Source organism: Lepidochelys kempii, chromosome 1 (assembly GCF_965140285.1).
Source record: "Lepidochelys kempii isolate rLepKem1 chromosome 1, rLepKem1.hap1, whole genome shotgun sequence".
In the NCBI taxonomy this organism is placed as follows: domain Eukaryota; kingdom Metazoa; phylum Chordata; order Testudines; family Cheloniidae; genus Lepidochelys; species Lepidochelys kempii.
In genome coordinates, this window is record NC_136380.1 from 237,690,770 (window position 1) to 237,709,684 (window position 18,915).

The following is an 18,915-nucleotide window of genomic DNA, read 5'->3' on the forward strand; positions in this document are numbered from 1 at the left end:
GCAACGTAGATGTTTGGGCTCAGGCTGGAGCCCTGGTTTTGAGACCCCTTCAGTTGGGAGGGTCCCAGATATTGGGCTCCAGCCTGAGCCCGGATGTCTGTGCTGCAATTTTATGGCTCCAGAGCCTGAACCCCATGAGCTCAAGTAAGCTGTGCTGGGCTAGCCACAGGTGTCTTAGTGAAGTGTAAACATACCATTAGTGCCCCAGGATGATTTTTGAATGAAAAGATTAGATGTAAAATTCAAAAGAAAAAGCTAGGGGTCCTTGGAAAATAGCTTTGTCCTTCTCAGCTACCAGAGTCCACTTGCTAGGAATTATTATTATTATCTGTATCACAGTAACACCCAGAGGTCCCAACAAAGATCAGGGCCTTGTAGGCACTGTACATATGCATAATAAGAGACAGATCCTGCTCTGAAGATCTTACAATCTAAGCAGAGAACATATATAACGCATGAGCAGGGAAAGAGGCACAGAGAGGTGAAAAGATAAGAAAAACATCTCACAGTACAGTGGGGAATAGAACCCAGTCTCCTGATACCCAGGCCAGGGCACCATGCTACCTTTTTTCTCACCCTCTCCAATTCTGCCACTCTTACTCTGGATAAGTAGTAACTTACTCTGAAAGTAGCTCAGTTGATTTGAGTGGGGATGCTGCCAGAGTAAAGTACTATTTGGCATGAGAGGTGGCGGCCCAGAACTTCATTGCTCTTAACCTGGTTTGACCCTCAACTTTCCCCACCATCCCCAGCCCTAATGCTCATTCAGACTTTTGATAAAATCTCAGCATTGACACAAGTGATTTGTCATCTTTATACCCTATAAATGGGGCATAAAAATAAGTTAAACTGATTGAGATTACATTGTTGAGGCAAAACAAAATAGGGATCAAATCCAAGCTGACAGCTACATGAATTTTATTAGTTTGAAGGGGGGAAAAAAACCTATGAAAAAACTCTAATCCAAAAACCAATAAAGCACTTTGCCAAATGTGATGTTATCTGAGGCTCGTCATATTAAAAAAAGTTCTATTAAATCCCCACTTTCAAGTGCAGCATCAAAACCACTCAGTTTAAATGATATTTCTGTCAGATTTTTCTTAACCTTCATGAAAAATTTACTGTACCATGATTAGAATTGCTTGAATAATACATAACTTGCTTTAAATTCAAGTTATTACATGCACTTGTAAAATGCTATTTGATTTGATTTTTTTCCTCCCACACCTTAAGCAAAATATGTGACAATTTTGTTTTATCTTGGGTAGCATGTATACGAGCTAACCCATTCCTATGGGATTCTCAATTGCTAGCTAATCCAAAGCAGTTTCTATTAGAATGACATGGGATGGAGTTAATGGACTCAAGAGTTTGGTTTTGTTTTTAAAATCAGATTTTTTTAAAAAAAATAGGAGGGAAAAAAAAAAAGGATCCACAGTATACATTCTATTCCCTAGCCCACACATCGGCAACAACTCCTTTGGACCATAGCAGAATATGCCTGATTAACTGTTATATGAAATTTAGGCTCTGATTTTACACTTCCATGTGGGTAGATCCCATTGTCTTTAGCAAGGCTTTGTGTGGGTCCAGGGATCTGACCATGCAAAGCTTGCAGTATCTAAGCTTTATTCTTAATTAAAAGGTAAATATACACATATGACCATTACCCATAATTTCTAAATGTTTCTTTTGAATAGGTTCATCTTATTCACTGGAGTGGAAGAAGAAGGGATTTCTGTTCTGCTTAAAACTGGAGATGGAACAAGGAGGATGTATTTTGGTTTTCTAAAACTGAAAACTTGGCATTTGGCTTCTAATTTATCCATGCCATCAAAGTTATGGGGAAGTGGTGGGATTTATTTTGTTCTCTATTACTGGGGGAAAATAGATGCACCACTGAATCCAAGGGTGATTCTTGTTCTGAAAAAGCAAAAAACACATTCCAGGTCCTAATCAGTCCAAAAATATCAAAGAACATGATGGCTTGAGTAAAACACTCTGGATATGACCAATCTCTACTTGAAACCCATTATTCAATTCCATAACTCATCATTAGCTCCATAGAAAAATGTGAGCACACAAATATGTTTTGACTGCATATAGATATCCCAAGAGCAGCTAATTTAATATTAGATCAAATGAACTACAGTGGAAATTACCATGTTTTTGTTGACTATTTTAACATATTCAGGGAAGGCACAGGGACTTTTATATATTTCTAGGTCTCTTTGTAGTATCACTCTTAATAACTTATGCCAGTCAGTATGGAACACATGGATTTGAAAGGTTGAGGGTGTGGGGGAAAGAGGAACCTTGGAATGTCTTACTGATGTACCCAAGAGGAGTCGATTAAAATGATAAAAGAAGAATGCTTTCGTTATTCATTTTCTAATCATCCTTCTTAAAACTTCTCAAACGTGTGAAAACCTCTGACAGTAAAGCCATCTAGAGAACTTGTTGTTTTTATGAGAACTAACATCTCAGCTTGGTGTACAATGAAATATGCTGTGCTCTCTAGTGACTTTTTGTTGTTGCTGTATTTCTCAAATAAAGAAAAAAAAATGTTCAGGTCTAAGGCCTGCAATAAAAACTTCTGGCAAATAAAATCATACCTTGAAAAAGCAACACTGCCTTGGAACTCAGACTGGTTTCTTTCAGAAGTATGGCAAGTCTCCTTCTAGAAGGGTTGACTCACCACTGATGTGCCCCCTCATGGCTGGGCATAGTGTAGCAGCTGTCTCTTCTCTAGCACCTCCTGTTGATGGTTGCTCTGACTCTGTGGTGGTCTCCCTTCTTCTGATTCAGCCCTACAATTGGGTCACATTTTAGTCCCACTCTTCCAGGGTAAATTGAAAGTTCAACAAGCCTATGTCTTTAGGAAAGGTCTTTGGACCTGACTCTGGGCCTCATGATGCTCACACCCTTCTCTCAGGGCTCTCAAGCATCGGTATCCCATTCTCAGGGGCCTCCTACCATCTTTCCCCATCGCTGATAGGGAAATTGAGACCCTCCCACTACACTGAGTCCAGAGACCCTATAACCATTAATGAAGGTCTGCTCTGTAAGACTCCTTACTGTTGCCTCTCTGGACTTCTGCCTACCACAGTCTGTCACAGTTGGCCTCTCTCACAGCCTCTCCAAGTTCATCCTTCTTTCAGGGGCAGGATTTAAAGGGCTCTCCCCTGGAATCTCCTCCCCCACCAAATACAAACAATGTACAAACAAAAGTCCACTTCTGCCCTTCCTAGGCTTAACTGTTCATCCCTCTCTGCTCCTCAGTTTAACTCCTCCCAGACCTCTCCTCCTGGAAAGCCAGATCCTGCCTTTTATCAGTGTTTCTCATCACTGGAGCCTGCTCCACCCCACAGTGACTGTGTAAAAATTAGACCTGTGTATATACGTACATCTGGGTTTGTGTATGGATTCCCAGGTATAAAAATAATAGAGGGAGAAAGAAAATTGTAAAATATTCTGTTCAATGGAGAACATGTTTTCAGCTGCTATTTGAGCTAAAATGGAAATATACAAGTATGGCAGGAGCTGCAATAGGGTGATGCGTGCACCAACTGGTGTTGTTTTCTCGGGGGGTGGGAGGGTAGAAAAAAGTAAATTGGGGTTTCCTGCAAAGAGGTAAGGAAGACAGGCAAGAGCTGTGAGGTGAGCTAGACCAAGTGTACAGAAAGAGGGATTGGGAAAAAAATGGAGGGATGGAAAACTGTATTAACCAGCAGTAAAGCTGAAGCTATTGCTTTGGTATTATAAAGCACTATGCAGCAAACGCCGACCCATGGCTACAGAGAGACCTATATTTGCTGGATAACCAATGTAATTTTGTTTTAGAGAGCTAGGGTAGAATGCCTGGAGCCCATAAGACGAATGTGCACCCTTTTTAACCAAAGAGCCCAAAGCCTGTGAAGACTTCTTTCATGCCACTGTTGAGTGAGATTTGAACGTATGATATGGATGTGCTCAGTGAATCTACACACATGCAGATTTACCAGCCATTCCTCCTTGTGGATGAGGGAGAAAGGAACCACCACCACAGAGGTTACTACTGTGGTCATGAAGCATCTCTGGGGCAGCTTCATGACGTGGGAGAAAATTATTTTTTCCTTTGGAAGTGCCCAGCACTCAGCCCAGCTGGTTGTAACTCTGGGCAGGATTTCCTTTGGGCCTGCTCCACAATCCACTGAAGTCAATGGAAAGATTCCTGTTGACTACACTGAGCTTCGGATCCGGCTCTAAATGAATCTTATAGCATTAAGTTTACTTCAGATGGAAAGTGTCATGCAAAAGTCATTGTTTAAAGAAAACATTTATTGGTTCCAATGTAATTACATACGCTTTGATTAAATTTTGGGAAAGAAAACAATTCTGCCCCTACTGCTGATCAGCCCAAGGAATTTATTCTCTAGGGGGGAATAGACTAATAATACAAAAAAAGTATGGTGCACACATTATGCAACTCTTCTTCCAAGTGTGGAAGACAGCATGGCAGATACTTTCAAACTTTCTCAGTTATTCAGCAGAAAAATAGCAGTCTTGCAAAAGCTTTCTAAGAGTCTGTGGGTCATATCCTCAGCTGGTGCAAGTCAGCTCCACTACCAATGGAGTTATGCCAGTTTACACAAGGCTGAGGATGTGGCAGTGTTTTGGTAAAAGAGAGACAGAAGAATGCTAGCGAGTGTTCACTAGACCAATTTACCTTTTACAGTCACAGTAGCTATTTTGATTCTAAAGTCCAAGCCATGTCTGAGTTGCAGTAATGAGGATATATCCCCTTAGCCACAGGTTTGCACGTTAAAGACAACTGTATGTCAACTAGGAATGTGCAAACTTACTTTAGCTAATCTGGAACACACTTGAACATAGTGGGTTCAGAACCTTGACTTAGATTTAAACATTAATGGCTTTGTCTTGTACTTAGAGACTTAAAAAAGAAAGTAATACAATGAAAATAAGGTTAAAAATAAGAACAGAGTGAGAAACAAATTCAGACAGGACTATGGTGGAAAGATGCAGGGAAATGGGAGACAGCTTCTAGTAGAAAAAAAACAACCTTATATAGAGGACACAGACTAGCTTCGGGGGTGGGGGAAGGGAGGAAGGGGAGAGGGAATTCTGGTAGTTCTAAAACACAGAAGCAGCTAGAAAACACATTTAAACAAAAAATTCAGTCATTTCTTCAGAAAAAATTGGCTTAAGCTGAAAGAGTAACCAGTGATCGCAAATTAATTTTGTGAACCTGTCAAAGAATAAGACCTTTGTAAAACATCAAACTCTACAAGCTTCACCCATCCAGAATTTCAGAGTACCTCGCAGGAATAAGGATAAAGTTAATTTCACAACAATTTGTCTGACGCATGGGAGAAAAGAAGTCAACAAATTTAGAATCAAGTTAATATGTGAAAAATCCTAATTTTATTCCCAGTGCCTGATAGATTTCAAAAGATATTAAAAAATCCTGGCCCCAAATTTTGTCCTTGGGAAAGGGTATATGATGTCCAATACTTATATTGGGTCTTTTGCTCACCTGGGCATATATCTATGAGGTAGAATAGCAATTTATATTTTCCCTAGGACAGGAGCTTAGAAAGTTGGGTTCAAACAGTGGGCTAAATCTTGTGAATCCTTACTCTTGTAAGTATTGCCACTGCGAGCATGACTTAATCCATAAGCTAGCATAAAATACCACACACCATCCTTCCTACAAAACACTTCCGTCTGCTAGGAACAACATATGTGACACCAGGTTAAAAACAACATACAGTATGTACTAAACAGTAGCACTCAGCACTGGCGGGGGCGGGGGGGAGGGAGAGGAGAGAGAAGAAACATGGGGTCAAATTTTGCAAAGTTACAACCCCTACAGCTTCTTTAACTTTAGTGTAACATACCTATGATGTGTATGTGGGATGGGATGTGTATATCTTGCCATACGTGTGTGTGCAAGGTGAGGACATCTTGCTATGATGCTTAAAAGTGATTTGGCAGCAATATTCTTAGCACAGTAAGGAGCATGCTACAGGGATGAAATCTGGTAGAGCATAGGCATAGCGAGGTGTGTGTGCGTATGCTCCATCAGTTAAAAGAGCTGGCCAGCAGAAGATGGGCCATGCAAATTTCTTCTGCTTAAAGGTGTAACAATGCAACTGGAGCCGTGCATTGTGGATGCCTGATGGAAGCAATTCCACCTTACTAATCCAGAATGCCTCTTGTGCCAAACATACAAACTGTGCCCGACTCTATCAGCTGCCTCCAGCAAGGTAAATATTTGTGCCCTGATTTCGAAAAGTGCTGAGCACCCAGCAGCTCCCACTGAGACCAATGGAAGCTGTTCGGTTTCCAAGCACTTTTGAAAGTCTGACCACTTCATTTAGATGCCTAAATGGGAAGTTTTCAGTGCTGAGCAATTTTGAAAATCTGGCCCTAAATCTATAGTTTATCATGTGATTTGAGATCCCCTTTAGGAGAAAAGGCCCTTTGGCCAAGATTTTTCAAAAATGGTGCCTACATTTAGGGTCTTAAAAATTCTTATTTAGGAATCTAAATTTGTGTGCTGATTTTCAAAGGTGCTGAGCACCCAGTAAATCCCAGTGGAGTCAATGAGAGCTTGTAGGTGCTCAGCACTTTTGGAAATCAGGCCATTTATTCTGGGGTCTCGTTATGGACTTAGGCATCTAACTTTAGGCACTCACTTTTTAAACATCTTAGTCTACCAAATATAAGATACAGGGCCCACAAATAGTTTAGAGTGAAAATGAGATCTCAGAAATAACTGTGTCCTCAAATAAGTGTGACTATCATAAAGGGAAGCCAGGTTTGTATGATTAACTGATAAAACCAGTCTTTGGTGTTATTAATGGAGCCCTTTGATTTTTGTTAAATAATTGTACAAATGAACACCAAACTCTGCAGTGGTGGTTCTGTATGACATTGACTTGAGTTCAAGAGGCCATATGGAAGGATAAGCACACCACAGCCCTATCTTCACAGGCAACATGGTGTATTTCAAAATTGTGTTTGTTCATTTGAATGAGCTTAATGTGATTAAAAGCCCTTTTAAACACTTATTGCAGGGTTTGAAGCTTGTGTTAGCTGTCCAAGTTGTAGCCTGGGTTCCAGTCTAGTGCGGGAAGGACTTTTCAATCCCATTAAGAAAAGTCAATTGAGCTAACACAACAGAAACATACACACTTTTTGCCCATTAAGACAGAACCCAAGAGCTACATCTCCTGTGTTACTCGGTATGACTGACTGTCCTAACCAAAAGTGTATGCAATTACCTTTAAAACATAATGGGTTGCAACAGTGTAGACACTGGGGAAAAATATTCTTTAGTGCAACTCCACTTAGCTAAGTTACACCAGGGATAATTTGGTCATTAGGTTTCAGGTGCTCTATTCTGTACATGGCTATTACCGTTCTCTTGGCACAAACCCAGATAAATCATTAGTACATGGATTGCCAGTGCTCTGCCAGCCTTTTTAGGATGTAAGCACAAAGAAAAGGCACTTTGCTAACATGACAATAAATGTTTAAAGCCTAGTAACGTCTCCTAGTAACATTACTAATACAGAGCCGGCTTTCATGAACAAATAATGGAAATACAGGCTGAAATTACGAAGGCATTAGAGATTTTGCATAATTAAAAATATCATTTCATAACAGCTGTGATAAAAATTGCTATTTTCTTTGCATGATTACCATTAGCAACTGGTATTTTATTGTATGCGCTTATTAAAATGTTCATTTTTGTGAAGGGAAGTTGAATTGAAAAGTGGCACAAGAAAGCTAAGGGTAAAGCGGAGGTTTTGGAACTATTAATACTATAAAACGCTGAGAAATTCGCTGTGTGTAAATTGGGTTTCTGAGACACACTGGATTATGGCTTCCCCACTCTGATATTCAGCTTTGTCTGGCAGAGTGAACAATCATAAGCTTCCAAGATTTTTTCTCCCTGCCCAGCTCCCTCCCTTTGTAGTCTGGCTCCCACTCTTTCTTCATGTGGATTTTTCTTCTACTTTCAAACATACATATGGAAAAAATCAGGTTTATGCAATAGCAGATTTGTAGAAAATATGCTAAAACTTTAAATAAAATATTAACAACTAGTCAATGTCGGTGTCAACATATAAAGTGCTGAAAAGAGTTTCAGATTGTCAAATATTTCCATCAGAGAAAAATAATTTGGAAGGCAGAGCGGGGAAAAACTCTTCCTTTCTGCTTGTATACATGTGGACAATGTAATATAATCTGGACCAATACAAAGTCCCAGTGCTCACTGGCTCCTGAACTCAGCAGGAAAAGACCTATAGAAAGTAGCAGTGTTCAGCAACTCCTGCCAAAGGCACAACACGCTAGCATGTAAAGCCTCGTCTCTGAAGTACTCAAGGAATGCCAGGTGGCAGCCTTATACAATGCTTTTGCTGCAATCTTTATCTTCTCAGGCCTTGATGTTACTGCTAGAAGAGGTGTGGTTTGCCTGGGAGGTAACCAAAGTGTGTGAGCTATAGCGAGGTAAAAAACACAGCGGAGACAAGGCACTTTAATTTTATCATGAAGTAAACTAGGCAAGGTGAACCACAGGCAAGGGAATAATGCTGACCATGCCTCATTTTCCTTGTGGCAAAATTAACACGCCTTGTCTTCATCGTGTTTTTACCTCGATATAGCTCATGCACATTAGCTACCCTGAGGTTAAAAACATACCTTTTCTTAGCAGCGAAGACAAGGCCTTAGTCGCTATTGCAACCATGGCCTTTGGCAGAATAGAATACAAAATGATTTTGTGGGAGAAATCCCTGTAGCTTTAAGGGTGGAAATAACAAGGGACAGTATGAGCCTATTGAAGTCAAAGTTGGTTCAGCCATTGATTTCAACAAGGTCAGGATTTCACCCAATACATTTTGTTATAAATAACAACTTGTTAAATTTCACTGGAAGTTGAGAGGTCTCAGCACCTCTCTGAAGGTATTCCAGAATTTTGCAGGATCAAGCGCATAAGGATTAATTAGATAATGTCTGTAAAAGGCTTTTGAAATAAAAATTCTAAGGAGAGTAAAAAGAAGTTAAGGAATTTAGGAGCACAAATCCCATTTGAAATCCTTTGTGTGTTTTTGAAAGACTAAAAATTGCTACCAGTGCCTGTAAATTACTAAGGTACAAATATCTATGTGCTGGAGACTACTGTCTGTCTGTCTGTCTTCGGTACCTATATGGCCCCCCATCACCACGGTATCAGAGAAGCTTACAATCTTTAATGTATTTATCCTCAACAATATCTCTAGGAGTGTGTTACCCCTAATTTACAGATGAGGAACAGAGGCCCAGAGAGACTAAGTGACTTGTCTAAGGTCTCACAGGACATCTGTGCTGGAGCAGGGAATTGGAGCCCCAGGCTACTGCCTAAACCACTGCACCATCCTCCCACTGCTCTGTGCTTCCACCAAACTCCAGCCACAAACCCTCCAGCAGAATACCAGGCAATGATGTGCTCAACTGATGTAGAATCTCTGCTTAAATTCTTATTTTTTCCAACTCTCCCCAAGTCACTGCTGCTCAATATACAACAGGCTCTTACCTTTAAATTATGGATCTGAAAAACTGTAGGATATGAAAAGACCTACTTACCTATCTGGTTCATGTGCATAATACATCATCTACCAACAGATTCAATCCTGCCTCATTAAACAGAGGTAAAACAATGTAAAGTTTAAAGGGGCGGGGGGTGTCGAAGAAAAAGCTCTCTCAGTATCATGCAAAAGTAAGCTGAACACTTTTGAGGAAACAAATTTAGTGCAGTACAGTACTGATGAGATACCTTTGAATGGCCTGAGAATCAGGAATACCTCAGAGCCATGGCATCAATCTGATTTACAACTTAATAACTTTGTTTCCAGAAATAAAGCAAAGTTGTTATTTAATGGCTGAAATATGGCCATTTTCTCCAAATACCAGTAATAATTTAAATTCATGACTTCTGTATTATTCATGTGGTCCAATTTAATATGAACAGTATTTCCGGCATTCGGTGTTTATGAGGAGTGTGTCTTCAGGGTATACCCTATTTTACGACAAACAGATGCTAGAAATAACTACCCGGTATTCCGCTGCTATGGACTGGGAATTAAAAATAGGTCTTACAATTTTCTATCCTAATCAGAAGAGAACATAAGAATTTCCTTGACAAGTTTCTAGGACACTTTAGACTAGCAGAGCACCTCATTTTTCCATTTCTCTTTTCTTTCTAAAACCTTCTCTCTCTTCACCCAACCTTGGAGCAGCACATCTCCTATTAAGTGATTCACATGTTCAAACAATGGGCAAACCCCACAGTTTTAACATAGAATCATAGAATATCAGGGTTGGAAGGGACCCCAGAAGGTCATCTAGTCCAACCCCCTGCTCAAAGCAGGACCAATTCCCAGTTAAATCATCCCAGCCAGGGCTTTGTCAAGCCTGACCTTAAAAACCTCTAAGGAAGGAGATTCTACCACCTCCCTAGGTAACGCATTCCAGTGTTTCACCACCCTCTTAGTGAAAAAGTTTTTCCTAATATCCAATCTAAACCTCCCCCACTGCAACTTGAGACCATTACTCCTCGTTCTGTCATCTGCTACCATTGAGAACAGTCTAGAGCCATCCTCTTTGGAACCCCCTTTCAGGTAGTTGAAAGCAGCTATCAAATCCCCCCTCATTCTTCTCTTCTGCAGGCTAAACAATCCCAGCTCCCTCAGCCTCTCCTCATAACTCATGTGTTCCAGTCCCCTAATCATTTTTGTTGCCCTTCGCTGGACTCTCTCCAATTTATCCACATCCTTCTTGAAGTGTGGGGCCCAAAACTGGACACAGTACTCCAGATGAGGCCTCACCAATGTCGAATAGAGGGGAACGATCACGTCCCTCGATCTGCTCGCTATGCCCCTACTTATACATCCCAAAATGCCATTGGCCTTCTTGGCAACAAGGGCACACTGCTGACTCATATCCAGCTTCTCGTCCACTGTCACCCCTAGGTCCTTTTCTGCAGAACTGCTGCCTAGCCATTCGGTCCCTAGTCTGTAGCTGTGCATTGGGTTCTTCCGTCCTAAGTGCAGGACCCTGCACTTATCCTTATTGAACCTCATCAGATTCCTTTTGGCCCAATCTTCCAATTGGTCTAGGTCCTTCTGTATCCTATCCCTCCCCTCCAGCGTATCTACCACTCCTCCCAGTTTAGTATCATCCGCAAATTTGCTGAGAGTGCAATCCACACCATCTTCCAGATCATTTATGAAGATATTGAATAAAACCGGCCCCAGGACCGACCCTTGGGGCACTCCACTTGATACCGGCTGCCAACTAGACATGGAGCCATTGATCACTACCCGTTGAGCCCGACAATTTAGCCAGCTTTCTACCCACCTTATAGTGCATTCATCCAGCCCATACTTCCTTAACTTGCTGACAAGAATACTATGGGAGACCGTGTCAAAAGCTTTGCTAAAGTCAAGAAACAATACATCCACTGCTTTCCCTTCATCCACAGAACCAGTAATCTCATCATAAAAGGCGATTAGATTAGTCAGGCATGACCTTCCCTTGGTGAATCCATGCTGGCTGTTCCTGATCACTTTCCTCTCATGCAAGTGCTTCAGGATTGATTCTTTGAGGACCTGCTCCATGATTTTTCCAGGGACTGAGGTGAGGCTGACTGGCCTGTAGTTCCCAGGATCTTCCTTCTTCCCTTTTTTAAAGATTGGCACTACATTAGCCTTTTTCCAGTCATCCGGGACTTCCCCGGTTCGCCACGAGTTTTCAAAGATAATGGCCAGTGGCTCTGCAATCACAGCCGCCAATTCCTTCAGCACTCTCGGATGCAACTCGTCCGGCCCCATGGACTTGTGCACGTCCAGCTTTTCTAAATAGTCCCTAACCGCCTCTATCTCCACAGAGGGCTGGCCATCTCTTCCGCATTTTGTGATGCCCAGCGCAGCAGTCTGGGAGCTGACCTTGTTAGTGAAAACAGAGGCAAAAAAAGCATTGAGTACATTAGCTTTTTCCACATCCTCTGTCACTAGGTTGCCTCCCTCATTCAGTAAGGGGCCCACACATTCCTTGGCTTTCTTCTTGTTGCCAACATACCTGAAGAAACCCTTCTTGTTACTCTTGACATCTCTGGCTAGCTGCAGCTCCAGGTGCGATTTGGCCCTCCTGATAACATTCCTACATGCCCGAGCAATATTTTTATACTCTTCCCTGGTCATATGTCCAACCTTCCACTTCTTGTAAGCTTCTTTTTTATGTTTAAGATCCGCTAGGATTTCACCATTAAGCCAAGTTGGTCGCCTGCCATATTTACTATTCTTTCGACTCATCGGGATGGTTTGTACCTGTAACCTCAACAGGGATTCCTTGAAATACAGCCAGCTCTCCTGGACTCCTTTCCCCTTCAAGTTAGTCCCCCAGGGGATCCTGGCCATCCGTTCCCTGAGGGAGTCGAAGTCTGCTTTCCTGAAGTCCAGGGTCCGTATCCTGCTGCTTACCTTTGTTCCCTGCGTCAGGATCCTGAACTCAACCAACTCATGGTCACTGCCTCCCAGATTCCCATCCACTTTTGCTTCCCCCACTAATTCTACCCGGTTTGTGAGCAGCAGGTCAAGAAAAGCACCCCCCCTAGTTGGCTCCTCTAGCACTTGCGCCAGGAAATTGTCCCCTACGCTTTCCAAAAACTTCCTGGATTGTCTATGCACCGCTGTATTGCTCTCCCAGCAGATATCAGGAAAATTAAAGTCACCCATGAGAATCAGGGCATGTGATCTAGTAGCTTCCGTGAGCTGCCGGAAGAAAGCCTCATCCACCTCATCCCCCTGGTCCGGTGGTCTATAGCAGACTCCCACCACTACATCACTCTTGTTGCACACACTTCTAAACTTAATCCAGAGACACTCAGGTTTTTCTGCAGTTTCGTACCGGAGCTCTGAGCAGTCATACTGCTCCCTTACATACAGTGCTACTCCCCCACCTTTTCTGCCCTGCCTGTCCTTCCTGAACAGTTTATAACCATCCATGACAGTACTCCAGTCATATGAGTTATCCCACCAAGTCTCTGTTATTCCGATCACGTCATAGTTCCTTGACATCACCAGGACCTCCAGTTCTCCCTGCTTGTTTCCAAGGCTTTGTGCATTTGTATATAAGCACTTGAGATAACCTGTTGATCGCCCCTCATTGCCAGTATGAGGCAGGAGCATTGAGCATCCCTGTTGAGGGATGTGAGCAAGTACAAACATTGTTAGTTTGTAGTTGCTCACATCCCTCAACAGCTTCAAAGATGAATAGCAACCATTTCAATTAGCTGAAAGCAGGCCTGAGTCATCAAAGGGATAATAGGAGGGGCCAAACAACAATTTTTGCTTTTTCACTCTGTGTGTGTGTGCCTATGTGTATGTATAAATACAATGCTGTGAACCAAATTAATTCCCAGTCAATATGGGAAGAATATGCCATCTTCTACTTCTTTAGTACAGCAACTTAAAAAGCAATATTATGAAAATTGAATGTAGGTTGCTCAAAATATACAATAAGAAAATGGGGGATGGAAGGGAATAAGCTTTTTCAACAATTCACAAACAGTGATTTCCTTCTGCTTCCACAGGCTTTTGTCTGCATCAAGAATGTATGTTTTTCAAATCAATATGGGTTCACATAATTTTCCTGAGAGGTTCGGTTTATTTGAATTTTAATTAATATTGTGCTAAGCAAATGTGCTGAACTAACTGTCTTGGAGAGTGAATTCTTTTTTAAATGCACAGAACGGGTACTACCACTACAACCAAAACAGCAACCACACAAGCTTCTGTGAACTGCACTACCAATCAGACCTGCCAAACCGGCAGAAAAAAAATGCAGAAATTGGGCTTGGTTTTGGCTTAATTGGCTTGTGAGTTGCTCATTGGCTAGTTTTTGGCTTGTAGCTTGTTGCTTCTTTTTTTTTAAATCAGCTCCCAGCAAGCAGGGACATGGGTGCGCAAGCAGGGGAACGGCGGGAAGAGAGTCAGGGGTGCACAGTGGGCCCATCATAGTCCCAGACTGGACGCTGCCAGGATCTAGTCACATAGGGTGTTGGAGTTCTTAGGGATTGGTTTGTTATGGCTTTGTTTGGAAATGGGATTAGCTTGATTTTTGGCTTATTGTGAAAATCAGGGTGCTTATGTACCGTGTGAAAGTTGGCAACTGTGTAACCAGTGTACCTGAGTTCTAACATGAAATGAGGATTTAGTGGGAAAGGGGAGATCCTCATTAATACTCATTGAAGTCTTGGCTTCTCTGTCATAGATGCAGCTTGTAATGGTGGCTTACAGCGTGTAGACACTTGTCAATCAAACTGGGCTAGAACTATTCTCTCGTTTAAGATAGGACACTGAAATGTCTTCAAATGGGAACAAATGCAAATCAATATGGACTTCAGATTTGTTCAAAGTAGTAGGTCTCAGTGTGTAAAATTTCATCCCATCGCAGCTTCCCAAAACCACCCAGTCCTTATCTGGTAATTTTAGCCTTTATCTCACTACTGTGGGTACTCAATATCAATAAAATAAGTTTCTTAGGATACTACACTTTATTTATATGAAAAAACTGTTAACATAATTGTGCCTACAGTGGTCATAAAATGGGCTCCCTCTCCCCAGAAAAATTTTGACTATCCAGCTGAATAAAGCCATGTCATAAATATAAAGGGAAGGGTAAACCCCATTAAAATCCCTCCTGGCCAGAGGAAAAATAGTCTCACCTGCAAAAGGTTAAGAAGCTAAAGGTAATCTCGCTGGCACCTGACCAAAATGACCAATGAGGAGACAAGATACTTTCAAAAGCTGGGAGGAGGGAGAGAAACAAAGGGTCTGTGTCTGTCGGTATGCTGCTTTTGCCAGGGATAGAACAGGAATGGAGTCTTAGAACTTTTAGTAAGTAATCTAGCTAGGTATGTGTTAGATTATGATTTCTTTAAATGGCTGAGAAAAGAACTGTGCTGAATAGAATGACTATTTCTGTCTGTGTGTCTTTTTTGTAACTTGAGGTTTTACCTAGAGGGATTCTCTATGTTTTGAATTTAATTACCCTGTAAGGTATCTAACATCCTGATTTTACAGAGGTGATTCCTTTACTTCTATTTCTATTAAAAGTCTTCTTGTAAGAAAACTGAATGCTTTTTCATTATTCTCAGATCCAAGGGTTTGGGTCTGTGGTCACCTATGCAAATTGGTGAGGATTTTTACCAAACCTTTCCCAGGAAGTGGGGTGCAAGGGTTGGGAGGATTTTGGGGGGGAAAGACGTGTCCAAACTACATTTCCCAGTAAACCCAGTTAGAGTTTGGTGGTGGCAGTGGATATTCCAAGGACAAAGGAAAAAATTAATTTGTACCTTAGGGAAGTTTTAACCTAAGCTGGTAAAAGTAAGCTTAGGAGGTTTTCATGCAGGTCCCCACATCTGTACCCTAGAGTTCAGAGTGGGGGAAGAACCTTGACAAGCCATTTTTGGGTTTCCAAAGAAAGAAAAAAGAATCAGAAGTTTCTGAGGAAAGCAGACACTTTCAGCAGAAATTTGCATGACATCAAAAAAACCCAGTTTAACATTAACAACCACTTTGATGGAAACATTTTGGCTAGCTCCAATTATGACATTTACTATCCATAATGAAAGTCAGAAATTGTTTTTAAAAGATTCACATTTCAGATTTTTCTACCAAAATGAAAAAAATGCCATTTATTTATTAAAATTCTACGAAGAGTAATTACCACTATTTGATAGGTGCATTTGTTGCAGTACATGACATTAAGACGCCACGGGCCAGATCCTCAGCTGATCTGAACTGCAGAAAGGCACTAAATTCATCATTTTATACCAACGGTGAATCTCATCTCACCATATTTTGTGACAAAGATAATAAGAAAAAAAAATCAAGATATTTTATTGCATATACTATCAATTTAAATAACTATTCCTTCTCTACAGTATTAAATATCTACATCTATATAAGCAGACACAGATTTGTTCCCAAGTGACAGTCAGCTAGTTGCAAAACTTATCCAGTTTTAAATTTTCCTTTTCTATTTCCCATTGTCCTGTCTCTGATGGGCTGAAAATAACAACCTGACTTGGTTTCAGAGTAACGGACTAACACGGCTGTATTCGCAACAAGAAAAGGAGGACTTGTGGCACCTTAGGTATTATCTGTACTGGTAAGAACTGATAACTATACAATTAGTTTGAAGCGTGATCATAGTGAGACTTAATGTTCACAAATATTTAGTCCATACATATTAATGAACCCAGTCATGTTTATCTTGTTCATTGTGTCTCATAGGTATTGCACCAGGGTCACCTAATACAGTACAGTAATGTTAATCTTTTACAGCTCATTCTTTGTATCAAGGTACAAGATAGTGTTGTAGTTCAAGTAACAGGCCAAGGGGTTATACTTCAAGCATTTTACAATGACAGCTGTATACTGTATTAGCTAATTGAATACAGTAATAAGAAAAAGAGGCACTACTGGCACAAGTCCTGTAGATCAGGCACAAGGTTTTAGCTTTTTAGAAAAATAAAGGGGTTACACATTCAAAATTGGAATGAAAATAATAATTTAAAATCCAAAAACATCGGTGTAAGTATTCTTTAGTAGTTTGGGTAACCCAAACAACATCTTTATGTTAGCACATGAGAACTAGAGAGTGATGTGGACTACAAAGCGAAATTGACTGGTGTGGAAAAAGTAAACAAAGGGCATCATATAAGTAAGGGGAGGAGGAGAGGAGGAAAAGCCCTCTTATGGCATTTTATCATTCTCCCTACCAGTGTAGGTTGGTGCTTTACTGTATAATTTCTAAGCTTTGACCAGTCTAGTTTTTAAATGTCTGAAATGATGCTTTTTTCTCAGCTTCACTTTGGGGTTAAGACCAGGTACATTGTAGATGATAATATGGGAAAGCATTATCCACTCTGGATTTTCAGTTGGCTGGTTTCAAGAATGTGCATGCTGATTTCAAAGAAGCAGTGCTTCATTATTCACAAATGGTTCCAAGAGTTGACCTACAACCCACCAAGATTCAAACATTAGTTGTCTGCAAACTTCTCTGGAAAGGTTTACAGCAGGGGTGAGTGAATTACAAAAATCATAACCAAAGTAGGTACTGCCTATGAATTCACATGACTTCTGAGATCCCACTGTCAGTTTACTCAAAGAACTACCAAACCTGACCTGTAGATGGCACACAGATCAAGAATGAAGCTTGTAATGATATTTGCTTGCAGTTATGTCATTCAAGTACCAAGGCTGTGGCTTCTGGGTGATGGAGAAAGATGGAGGATGGATCTGGAACAAGCAAGAGAAGCTCATTGCTGCGTTCCCAGTCCTTAATTCGGCTTGGCAGTTCATAGCTCTAGCACCTCTGGGCTTGCTGCTTCATTTATGAATTTAAAAAATTTGCTTGAGCCCCGACACCTAATTGCTTGAGTCCCAGAACCTCTTTCATTACAAATTAAGCACTGTGTGTTCCCGAGTAAACACTTATTGTTTAAGACAGATCGTGGTTCCGTATATATTATAACGGAGCAGAGGACAATCACATTTTTAGGAAATAATAAAGGTGAGGCAGTGGCAGATGCCTTCACCTTCCCCACAGCAAGATGCCATAGATGCACCAAAGAATAAACTAAGTCTGGGGTAAAATGTGTTTAATACACAAAACTGAAGTAATGGAAATCCAAGTCACTCACATCCACCTATTCAAAAATGTTCACATATCAAGGGGCATCTGAATAAAACCCCTGTTGGGATCTGGTACTTATAAACAAACAAGAAACAAGAGACCATGTGCATCCTGGCATTGTAGCTGATAAAAATATTCTGTTCACTTACATGGAAAGTCTGGGCCCCAAACAATAAAGCTAAGAATGTGTCTTTGAAAGTATACCACCTACCATTTCATCTGAGACTTTTGCCTCTGCGGTACGATGCTCCTGTCATCTTTAGATATAGCTGTTTCAATATTTCAGTGCATCATTACCTCCTGTCTTTTTCAGGTATGTCATTCCATTTTAAAGATAGACAAAATTTCTCCATAAAGGCTTTTTTCTTAATGAAATATGGCCTTATTTAAAAAAAACAACACCATGAAAAGTGTTTCCCATTTCATTGTGTGTTCCAATAGTTCAGTGAAAATCACATTTTTTGCTTTTTGAAAAACTGAATATTTTTCAGTTGGGTTTGGTTGAAAGACCAGTAAATTTCCAAGAAAAAAAATTGAATGAAAATTTTGCCACTCAAACTTTCATAGAAAATATTCACCATTTTCTGTCCATCTGTACTAAATTCCTCTTTTAGTCTTGGTAGGCATTATATAAACCCTATATTTTTTCTCTTTTACCATTATGAGAACCTTTTAAAGTTAAAAGGTCTTATTTAAAAATACTTCATGCATGTACACTATATGATTATAGGTTTGAGGTCGCTTTTAGGAGACTAAATGAACCCCTTTACAAAACTTAAAAAAATGCCTTTTCTCTTTAAGGTCTAAGAGAAAATAGAAAGTAGCACGATGTGAATAACCTTGTAAGTGAAAATCTTTAAAGCTGCTGCTTTTCCATCATCATAAAAGTGAAGTTTCAGAGCAGCAGCCGTGTTAGTCTGTATCCGCAAAAAGAACAGGAGGACTTGTTCACCTTAGAGACTAACAAATTTATTTGAGCATAAGCTTTCATGAGCTACAGCTCACTTCGTCGGATGCATTCAGTGGAAAATGCATCCGATGAAGTGAGCTGTAGCTCACGAAAGCTTATACTCAAATAAATTGGTTGGTCTCTAAGGTGCCACAAGTCCTCCTTTTATAAAAAGGAAAAGGTTCATTTTAAAATAACATGGATGTTTTAAT